We start from the raw sequence: 12,337 nt of genomic DNA, 5'->3' as shown, positions 1-12,337 counted from the left end.
ATGTTCATGGCAAACAATCCACACACCCAGGACCTTCTCTGTTCCCCCGTCCTCAGTGAACTTCTCCCTGGGCCATTGCTGGCTGATGACAAACCCAGCTTTGTGCAGGTCCCATGCAGACAACCACAGCTGCTGTGAGATCATGCATGAAATGACTGCCATGCCCAGAAGATGGCATTGTGCAGAACTTCTTCCTATCTTTCGGCTTTTCCATTCTTTCTGCCTCCTTCTCTCTGAGAGAGTCACATATAAATGTCTTAGGTAGGGCTAAGCAGTCACGGTCCTTTTTTCAGCACCTTGAACATCTAAGAGTCTCTACATTCATTCCATTCATTGCAGAGAGGGACTTTTCTGCCTAACACTTGGAGTATCTGCTTTAGTTCTATTGTTTAGAAATTGGGGAAAATAAAACTGGGGCCAGCCTTATAGAGCTGTGGCTATGATTTACTTAAACACTTTGCATTAAGCATTCAGCAAAGCCCAACACAGAGAGAGAGAGAGAACTCAGCACATACCATGCCTCTCATCACCACCGTTATCACTGCTGATCATCACATCATTCCATTCCTTCCTGTTTCAGTGAGATGTATCTGCCAGTAATAACTTCAGGCCTCCCAGGGTCTGCTTTGAGAAATCTGTCAACACATAAATCTACTTTTGGTACCAAGAGGGCTAGCTAGTCTGGGGACCATTTGTACCAGTGGGAAGGGAAATCTCTTGAGATGTGCGGCATGGCAATCCTTCTCTCATGCTAGTAATTTGCAGAGCTGGGATTTATTATCTAAGCCTGTGCACTTTTAGACTGAAGATGTCGGCACAATGTTACACTGTACACTCAGGATGCTCACCCCGTTACCCAGACCTCTCATAACTGGTCACTCCTAGGACACTAGTCAAGGTATCTAGAGGGTGTCCAGAATGTCTGCAATGAACCCAGCTAGAAATAAAAACTATCAAGTCCAAGGAGACCCTCACTGACACCCCAAACCAGCCTTCACTCTTTTCTTTCCCCAAGCCAGGGCCTGGGCCACTCTATCCCAATTCTACGTCCAGAAAGTCATTGCCACTGTCCTTTACTGTGATGATGCTTGAATTCAGGATGACAAGGGGCTGAAAAGTAGTGTCACTATTGTTTATTATTATTATTACTAATTTTCTTGCTAATATTTACTTCTCAACAAGTGAAATGTAAAGTCCTACCATGGAATGACTGACCGTTAACACATGAGGTAGCTATTCCCATTTTATCACCAAAAAGCTCCTTCCTGCTCATATTTCCAGGATGAAGAATACAGCAGTGTGAGACTTACAAGGAGCACAACTTAAGTGTCTCCCAAGTCCTGTTTCTTTTGTTCAAGTGACCAGTTATGAGAGGTCTGGGTAATGGGGCGAGCATCCTGAGTGTACAGTGTAACATTGTGCCGACATCTTCAGTCTAAAAGTGCACAGGCTTAGATAATAAATCCCAGCTCTGCAAATTACTAGCATGAGAGAAGGATTGCTGTGGCGCACACCTCAAGAGATTTCCCTTCCCACTGGTACAAATGGTCCCCAGACTAGCTAGGCCTCTTGGTACCAAAAGTAGATTTCATTAGATACCATTAGCCCTAATAAACTCAGAGTCAGAGAACACATCAGCTCCTTGGGATTATATATCAGTCCATCGTACAAAGAAAATGACAACTCAAGCAAGTATCTAGTTGTTGAAAACTCCATGTCCATAGTTGTATTTATTCTGCATATGCTTATTATGATGGTTCAGTATAAAAATAATGGTTGTGAGCCTAGCTTTTAATGGCTGAGCCAGAGGGGAGTGGAGAAAAATGTATAGTTCAATAACAACAATAAAAAATGAAATGAGAAAAAATATGTTTGCTAAGTGCTTAGCCCAAAGCTTAGCGAATGCTTAATAAATAGTTTGAAAATAACAGTTATTTAGATGATGATAATAATGGTCTATAGAAAACAGTTTATAACTTTCATTGCTTACCCTCTCTAACCTCTCCCCCAACTCGGCTATATCCAGCCCTCATGTTCCCATGATCCACCCTTCCCTTCTATTCCTCTTCCCAATTTATCCAGAAGATCTTAACTATTTCCCTTTCCTGGGACCCTCCGTGTATGTGCCCCTTAGGGTCCTCATTTTTATCTAACTTCTCTAGGGTTGTGGATTGTAGCCTGGCTACCTTTATTTCATGTCTAATGTCTACTTATGAGTGAGTAAATACCATGTTTGTCTTTCTGGGTCTGGGTTACCTCTTTCATGATTTTTTTTAGTTCCATCCATTTGTCCACAAATTTCAAGATTTCTTTGTATTTAATCATCGAGTAATACTCCATTGTGTAAATGTACCACATTTTTCTTTATCCATTCTTTAGTTAAGGGACATCTAGGTTGTTTTAAGAATCTGGCTATTACAAATAATGCTGCCATGAGCATAGTTGAGCAAATGTTCTTGTGGTATGATTGTGCATCCTTTGGGTATATTTCAAGGAGTGGTAATCCTGGGTCTTGAGGTAGATTAATTCCCAGTTTTCTGAGAAACATGCCATACATGATTACACTCCCACCAGCAGTGGAGGGATGTTCCCTTACTTCACATCCTCTCCAGTATAAGCTGTCATCAATGTTTTTTATCTTAGGGATCCATTATGGGGTTAGGGAGAAACCAGGTGCTAGGGAATCCATACGGATGACCCTAGCTAAGACTCCTAGCAATAATGAAGAGAGTGCCTGAACAGGCCTTGCCTATAATCAAATTAGTTACTATCCTAATTGTCATCATAGAACTCACATCCAGTAACTAATGGAAGCAGATAGAGTAAGCCACAGCCAAGTACTGGGCTAAGCTCTTAGAACTTAGTTGAAGAGAGGCCACCAAGCCAATACCAGGTGCATGATACACCAAATTCCACTACCAATTCAGGAAAAACCTTTGTCCCCTTAAATCATATTGACAATGGCTTTTGTATGCAGTTGCCTTTTAGAAGCAAAAATCTTCTTGAGCTGTTTTTCTGCTTTTCTCAAGCTGGAAACTTAGCTTAACTTGGATGGGGCCTTGCTGTAAAGGCTCTCTTCCCATTGTTCTGGTATAGAGAAAGAAGTCTCTACTTAATAGAACTAACCCCTCTTAAAAATTACAGCCTTTCAACCCATGCCTTGGCTGTAGTATTAAACATTCTGCTTCTCTTTTTCTTAAGCTGTACCATTTGTGTTTCTTTCTGCCTCACTTGCTCTTTTTCACTGTGGGTATGCCTAAGAATTATCAGGAAAAAAAACATGCAACCAAAGAAATTAGTCTACTGCCTTTTAATTTAGTCTCAAGAAAATTCTTAGGACACTCAGACTGCCAAAATATGACATGAATGGCCTCTAGACTGGTGGCTAATAGAGACTTCATTACCCTGTGTAACCTCAGGAGCTACACCTCCACTGTTTCTGTTATTCTCCACACTACCCTCATCCAGGAAGCTGTGAGAAGCAGTGATAAAGCTCTGCTTGGAGTAGTGGTCCAATGTTCCCAAATCGTCTACATTGCCCTCAAAAACCATCACAGACGATTGCTTCCCAGCAACAGTTCCACGCTTCTCAGTACCAACCTCTCTATTAATTACTTTTCCTTGCTTTCATAAAACACCATGAACAAAAGGGGCTTGGGAAGGGTTGATTTTGGCTAGCAGTTTCAGAGGTAGAGTCAATGGCAGATGGGGACACAAATATGAAGCAGAGAGAATGAACTCCAAGTGAAGTGAGGAGCCCATCCCCCAGTCCCATACTTTTTTTCCAGTGGGACTCAAGGATCTGAAGTTTCATGATATGCCCAAGCAGAGCAATCAAGAGCCTATAGAGGATGTGTCTCATTTAAACCACCGTACCCCCCTAATATCATGGCACCTTTGATAGAAAAGGTAACTAACCAATGAGGACCCACTTTTGTGTTACTTAATGTATCCCATTGAGCTATCTGTGCTTAATGCAATAACTTCTGTCTTGCTTTATACTTCTAGTTAACTATTGTAATCAGAGTCTGTAACTTGTCAAGCATCTTCCTTTTCAAAATGGTATCGACTGGATCATATTCTTTGAAGATCACATACTTTTTAACTGTAATTTGACAGCAAATTACAAAAAGTTTAGCTAAAGCTTTCACTGGATACCACTGAATCTCTAGTACAATCATCAAGATAGTTTAGGTATTAATTTAATCCATTAATGAAGCTAATTTAATCTATAATAATTTAAGTGTTTTTCAGTTCTTTAATCAACATTTTATGATGAGTGAGAGAACTTTATTTTTTTTAAAATTACATTTGTCTTCTGGTATTTTTATTATATTGCTCCTGGATATGTAAATTCAATGTTAATTTTCATTGAGTTATTACTAATACAGAAACATTGATATTTGTAGATTGACCTTATATTCTCCAATTGTATCTCTTATTAGTTTGGCTACATTTAGGATTTTCAATATATATTTTCTTAGTATGTGCAAATCAAGACAATTTACATTTTCCTTTTAAAATATGTATTACCTTTAATAATGTGTCTTCCTTTCTGGAACCGCCTAATTCCTCTAATGCAGGGTTCAACAAAAGTTCTGGGGGAAGATATCTTTGTCTTAATCACGACCTTGGGGAACATTCAGCCTTTCATAACCAAGTATGCTATTGGCTGAAATCCAGTGTCCTAAGACAGCCTTATGATGTGAGAAAGATTTCATCTAGGGCTGACTAGATGGCTCAAAAAGTAAAATGACTGTCACGTAATCTTGACAACCAGAGTTCAATCCATAGAACGCACAGGAGAGAACCAACTCCACAAACCTATCCACTAACCTTCACACACATGCCCCGCTATGTAATTTACACACACACACACACACACACACACACGCACGCACACACGCACACACACACAAACTAATAATTTTTTCAAGATCCCATCCATCACCAGTTTATAGGTTTTTCTTCGTAAATGAAAGTTGAGTTTTGTCAAAAGCTTTTTTCATCTGTTAAAATGTTACTGGATTTTTATTAATATGGAAAGCTAAATTGAGTTTTGTATGTTAAATCCTATTTTGATTTTCTGGAATAGCTCCTAGTGGCCACAATCTATTACCTTTTCTGTATTTTGCTAGCTTTGATTTGATAGTATTTTGTTAGGGATTCTTGACCTGTGTTCATGAGGGATATTGGTACACAGTTTCCTTTTGATGTATTTGTAATAATGGGTTTAACAAACAATTTGAGGAAGGTTCTCATCTCTAATATTTCCTAAATAAATATGTATATGACTCATCTCATGTCACCTTAAATGTTACATAGTAACCACAGTAAGGCTATCTGTGCCTATTCTTCTTAAGAATATTGTATTTTTACTTATATATACATTTGTGTTTGTGTAGGGGTAGATATATACATGATTTGCATGCCCACAGAGACCAGAAGAGGGTGAGGAATCTGCGGAAGCTGAGTTGCACGTGATTGTGAGCCACCCACTATGAGTACTGGGGGGGGGGGGGAACCAAACTTGGGTTCTCTAGAAAAACAACAAATGATCCTAACCACTCAGCCATCTCTCTAGCCCAAGATTTTTTTTAAATTAAATTCTGTTCCTGGAATAAGATTACTTATATTTTTTCCTGTTTCTTTCAGGGTCAAATTTTACCATTTAATATTTTTCAAAGAATTATGCCCATTGTTAGTTGCCAAATTTATTGCTGTGAAGTTCATGCCATTCTTTTCTCTTGGTTTTCTGAGACAGAGTTTCTCTCTGTGGTCCTGACTTTCCTAGAACTCACTCTGCAGACCAGGCTGGCCTCGAACTCACAGAGATCCTTCTACCTCTGCCTCCCGAGTGCTGGGATTAAAGGCGTGCGCCGCCACCACCCGGCTCAAAACATCCTTTTATCGCCTTTCATTACAGAATGCTTGGTAATAACAGTATTTCATTTCCTATATTGTCTCATATTTTACAAAGCACATTAATCTTTTCAAATAAACAATTTTGGTGTTGAGCAATTTCATATTTATAATTAACTATCAATATTTCTACATTTGTCTTTATTTTCTTCCTTTTATTAAAACAAGTTTACTTTGGTATTTTCTAGTTCTTATATTAGAAACTTAAATCCTTGACTTTTTATTAGCATGTATTCAATATACAAAATAGTGAGGTTTCATCATCATATTTTCTTGTATATGTGTATCATCTGCTTTGGTCCTATTCACCCCCTTTACCTGTTTATGTCTCCCTCTCTCCTTTGATTATCCTCTTTCTCTTCCCAGAGAGTCCCATATCTGCTTTCAAGTGTTATTTTTGTTGTTGTTAAGCCTGGTTTCCACATATTAAAGACAATACCATCTTTTGTTTATCCTGACCTAACTTCTATCTCTTGTGATCATATAATGTTCTACCCATTTTCCAAATGGCATCATTTCTTCCTTCTTAATGACTAAACTGTATTCTATTATATTTATCACATTTTTCTTTGCCACCCGTGTGTTGATAAGCCCTTAGATTTCATATTCTGTCAATTTAGAAACATGTTTTATAAATGAGAATATGCAGGTATCTCTGTGTATACTTGTTTAGATTTTCTCAGGTGTTCACCTAATAGTGATTTTAATAATTCAGTTCTGGTTACAGATTTTTCGTGAACATCCACACCAATTTTTATAATATCTTCACTAAGCTACATTCCACCAAAAATGTCTAAGCGTCCCTATTTTCCTGCTTCCCCACTGGAGTTTCTTGCTTGATTTCTTGATGATAGCCTTCTAATTGGGATGAGGTAGATCTTAGCATAAATTTGATTTACATTTCCCTGATGGATGAGTGTTGAACATTTTATAGACTTATTTGCCATTTGGGTTTAATTGGGGGGGGGGAGATCATTCAGATTATTTGCCTACTTCAAGCTTAAGCATATACAACAGCTCTATTCTCTGTGCCTAGTACGCATCGCTAAAGGCTCCATCTGACGGAAGAAAGAACATCCAGATGCCAAAGAACTAATTTCCATCCAGCTGAGTAGCCTTGGACTAATTACTTCATCTTTATCTGTTTCATATTCCTCATCTATAGAATGAGAGGAGAGAGGTTTCCTCATTCAGTTTCACAAGAAAGTGAGCTAGCCGGTCAGGGAATGTTGACATTTAGAGCACATACTTGAGACGTGGGGACACAGGCCTGGTCCTTCCGTCTGTGGTGCTTAGGCTCTGCACACACCCTGCCTTCTCTTAGCTGTGTTCTCCACATCTACAAAATAAGGACAAGGGAATCCACGATGGACTCTGTCAGCACTGAATGCATGGCTTACACAAATCACCAGGCACAGTGCTAGGGTTGGGCTTTCAAATTATGTTCAAAACTGTATTAATTAAAAAGCCACTTGGCCTATTCGCTTAGGCTTCTTATTAACTACTGCTTACATCTTAAATTAACCCATTTCTATTATTTTATATTTTACCAGGAGGCTTGTGGTTTACTAGTAAGGTTCCAGGGCATCTGTCTCCTTTGGTGGCTACATGGCATCTCACGGACTCCTCTATCTCAGCTTAGAATTCCTGCCTTGCTCTATCCTGTTCTGCTGTAGGCCCAAAGCAGCTTTTTATTAATGAATGGCAATAAAATATATTCAAAGCATACAGAGGGGAATCCCACATCAAATCTAGAGCCTTCAGAAACCTGACGAGAACTTAATTCAGGATCTACATGTTTATAGATATACAAAGTAAGGTCAGGATCAATTTAACTCTGCCCCTGCACCCCAGAGAAGCATTTGACAAATAAGCAGCAGAGATATGACCAGGATTGGAGGCTTGTGCCTGCCACGTCTACAGCCCACGTCGTTGGTTCTACTCCCAATCCAAGACTCTGTCTATTTTTATTGTCCTGGGCTGGGACCGTGGCCTTCCACCCCCACCATTTCGTCAGACCTGAGAGGTAGTGGTAGTTCATTCCAAGAATTTGTTACTTAAGGAGACATAAGACTGGCTCATTCCAAGAGGCTGACGCTGCCAGCATTAGGGCTGAGTTGATGAAGTTGGAGGAACAGATCCCACACCCAACTTTCACTTGTGAAACCAATTACAAGTTAGTGGGTTTCCCAAAACTGCCCTCTCAGTTTTTACAGTTTATTGGGAGTCTCAAAACTCACAGGAAGCTGTGATACTCTGACAGTAGGCTTTATTCCATGGACAGGGTACTCGTTAAAACCAGCCTGGAGACAAGCCAAAAGAAAAGAGTCTACAAACGCTCTACAGCTCAGTTCCCAATGCTTCTACTATGGAGTCACAGAATTTCTTTCACAGCACCTAAATATAACAACATATATTAGAACATTGTCAACCAGAGATGTTCACTTAAGGCTTTATCCTAAGATTCTACTGGGGCTCTATCACATAAATAAAATATAGGTGAATTCCCACCCACCTGTTCTCAGAATCCAACTCTTCTTGGAGGATGAGCTGATACCTCCTGACCCAGCACCGAAAGTTCCAACCCTAAATCACTTTGTTAGACTCTCTGGAATGAGCCACACCTCCAGGCACACAAAACACTCTCAAGCATGAAATTCTCAAGGCTAAGAGATTCCTTCCCAGAAGTATGAACAAAGGCTAGACTTCTTGGGACAAGGGTAAATTCTTTGCTGTGTAAAGCCCAGTACAGATACTTTCCCTGGAAGACCCTGACTTCAGCAAAGCATTTGCAGAATGCCTGCACTTAGCAGTTAGACAGACCTGTGTAAACTCTACCACTTATACCTGTGAGACCTCATTCCATGAGGGGTGGGTCTCAGTTTTCTTCTTTAAAAAAAAATGGAGCTAGAAATGCCTAGCCCAGCAATATTTTTAAAGTACAGAGTTTGTGCCTTAAATGCCCTATGCTAATGTACAGCAGGAATCCTAGGAATGGCAACTCATTTTAATGGCTCTTTCTAGTTCTGTTCTTTCCCACTCTTCTTTTCTCTTTTCCAATGTTCTGTCTTCCCTTGAAATAGGAGGAAGCCACTTGACTTGTTGCGAAGAAGGAAATTTGGAATTCAAAGGAACCAAATTCACACAGTGCTCTTAGGATAGCCCACCCAAGGGATGGCATCTGACAGTGTCTGCTTAACACAGCAAGCTGTCCATCCAAGCCTGAAAGGAACACGACTCACACTTTGTAATGACTTAGCTCTGCTCCAGGACTGGTGTAAATTGAAGACAAAAATATGTTTTCTAAAAATACTCAGGCATCTGCTGGTATCTGCACTTCTCTCACCTTCGGTTATACAATGGCCTTGTCTGGACTTCTCTTCTGGGTCCACATAACCAGGGTCAGATGCCAGAAATCTTTTTTAAAGAAAGGGCACAAGTGTCTCCCTGGTTTGAGTAAGCAGTAGGCTTACTACACAGGGATCATCTGAAGCAGACTAGAATATTGCTGCCCACATGAAGCATAAGGTCTTAGTAAGACCACAGAACTGACATCACACCAATCTGGGCTTCCCTGTCTCAGTGTGACCCTTCTGATGTTCCCTGGAATGGTCCAGGGGTTTGAAGGACTAAAATCCGTTACCTAGAATCATACCCTGTGATGGACACAAGTCTTCCATGCACTCTCTCTCCAAAATACCTCGCACTTCCATTCTCCTTCCCTGGATACACATTATAGTTTTCTAAAACTATAGTCACTTTTTTTTAAAAAAAAAAAAAAAAGTAAAGTTTGTGGTTCGAAGCCTCAATTTCCAGGCGGTTAAAATTCTGCATCACAGGTTTTACCATTTGCTTCCCTTCTTCCCTTCACAGAAATGTGACGTTCAGAGTGACCAGTTACTATGGGACCTGTACCCTCTCCACCCGGGATTCCTACAATGGGTCTGTAATGCAGAACAGGCAACTGCAGCTGAGTAGGAGGACTGGACATCCATGCACTGCTCTTACTCCCGCTGCAGGGGCTAGATGGAGAGTGCGCTTCTTCAAGGTCATAGGCATTCACAGCACAGTGACCTCTGAAGAGTAACTTCAGTACACTAAGGCAAACATTTGTTTTCTATATATTCAAGCCATTTTTATACCTTCTTTCTCCTGTTTAGCTTCAAATTATACTTCTGTAAATAATCCTTTATGGGTCTCATGGTCATTCATTTTCCTTCTCTTCTAGTTCAGACATCATCTTTTTCAATTGTGAAACTCTCTAATCATCGAGTCAGGTGAATAGGTGTTCTCACTTAACTCATTACTTTAATGGGTACTTATTTCCACCTACATGTAAGGGATTTGCCTAAATATTCTAAAAACCCAAAAGATTAATGACCAAAATCCTTGCCTTTGTTTAATTTGTGTTTTAGTTGTGGAAACTAAGCTATAAGCAAACAAGAAAATAGTAAAATGGTCTATTGGACAATGATAAATGTTTTTATTCTTTTCTATTTAATTTGCATAAATTCTTATTGCCAGCAACTGCAATATCGTTACTTTCTTTCTAATCTTTATGCTTTTTATTTTTAATTATTTTACTTCTCTGGATTATAATATAATTACATCACTTCACTTTCCTCCCTCCAAACCTTCCAAAATATCTCTCCGGGTTTGATTTTAAATGCCTGGCTTCCTTACTCACTAACTGCTGTTGCACACATATACATACACATATAAACATACATATACACATGTATGTTCCAAACATAACCTGCTCAGTCTGCATAAGGTTACTTGTATGCTTTAAGACGGACCATTTGGTACTGGATAACCAGTTGGTGTGCCCTTCCCTGGGGAAGACTATTTTGCCTGCTGTCAACATTTCTTAGTTGCCTGTAGCTCTTTGTGTAGGGTTGACACCTCAGGAGCTCTCCCCCACCCCTGTCCACGTTGATGTGTCTATCGTTGTCCTTGTGCAGCACCTGTTTAGGCAGCCACCTTGTCTTCACGTCGCTCTGCCGTGCTGACTTCCTTTGCAGAACTGGAACTAGTCTGATGACACGTATGTTCTTTTGTCTTCCCGTCAAAACACACAGGCTTCATGAGGACAAGGGCTTCATCCACATGTCGCATACTACGTCCTTAGTTTCCATACCAGGGCTTTCGCCTCAGTATACACTTGACGAGTACTTATGAGAGGCATGAACAGTGCCTACACACAGGCAGCCAGGATTTCCCTGCTATTTCTCTCTTGAAAACGAACACATGGATAGTTTCACACATTTGCTCTTTTTCATTTGTGGCTTGGAAACATTGATAGTGGCCACTATTCTAACTCGGAAAAAAACAATCTTTCTTTTTGCCATGTCTCAAGTTCAGCTACTCACAGGTGATAGCAGGAATGCCAAGCTTTCAGGCACAGCAGCGGAGCCTGCTGCTTCTGAAGCTGAAATCAATGCACCCAGTTGTACTTTAATTAGCAGTGCTCCTTCTCTGCCTCCATCGGCTGATTCTGCTGTCAAGGTGTCGCACATTTCCAAGCTTGCTTCCATCCCTAGATGACTTAGCTTGCCATGCATAGCTAGAAAAGGCACGGAAAGGGCATGGAGCCAATTAGATTGAAATGGAATGTAGTCTTCAGAGGCCCTTGTCGGAGTAAAGAATATTGGATGTTCCCAAAGATGACAGATGCTTCTTTATTTGGGCTGCTCTCAAGGGTTAAAGGTCATTTGTAAATAAGATTTGCTCCATTTGGTAAGCCAAGCCCTGTTCCCTATGTCTTTCTTCCTTTTTTTTTAATCCCCAAGTCTTTCCCTGTGCCTTGGCATGCCTACTTGCTAACAGAAAGGTGACTTGCTCTAGAATGAACCTTTCACTTCCTTTGAGCTTTCTGAGGTAGTAACCAACAGTTAGATGGCTTTGAAAGGGTACTGATGGCCAAGTTACACTGTGCTGGGACATCACACTAGCAAGGACAAAGAAGAACAAGCTGTGGTGGGTGGATGGATGGGTGAAACCCTAGCAGTTATTTCTCTTGGGTTAACTGAGAAAAGGTAAAAATGGAGTCAACTTCACTTCAAGCCTTTAGGTTGTTGATCAAAGCTTTTGTATGGCTGATAGTCCATGGGATACAATCTTCAAAGGAAATAAGACCCCATTCTGTGTATGAACAACAGCACTATTTCATTTTAGTGCAGATTCATGGACACTTCGAATTCGTGGACTGTTCAACATGTGTGTGTTCTAAGACGTTTAGTTAATCACCACTTGGAGGAGGTCCCTCACTGAATGCGTGGGGCAGCAATTGCTCCAGTGCTTTAGGATGTTATTCCACAGCATCCCCTTGACGAAGAGTCAGTGTTAGCCCTACTCCCACGTAAAGATCTTGCCTGAGGTCTTGAGTGGTTAATAAGGACTCTGCCAATGTGTG

The sequence above is a fragment of the Arvicola amphibius genome, chromosome 4 (assembly GCF_903992535.2).
Source record: "Arvicola amphibius chromosome 4, mArvAmp1.2, whole genome shotgun sequence".
Taxonomy (NCBI): Eukaryota; Metazoa; Chordata; class Mammalia; order Rodentia; family Cricetidae; genus Arvicola; species Arvicola amphibius.
The sequence above is the reverse complement of the archived record's forward strand: the minus strand, read 5'-3'. Positions refer to the sequence as shown.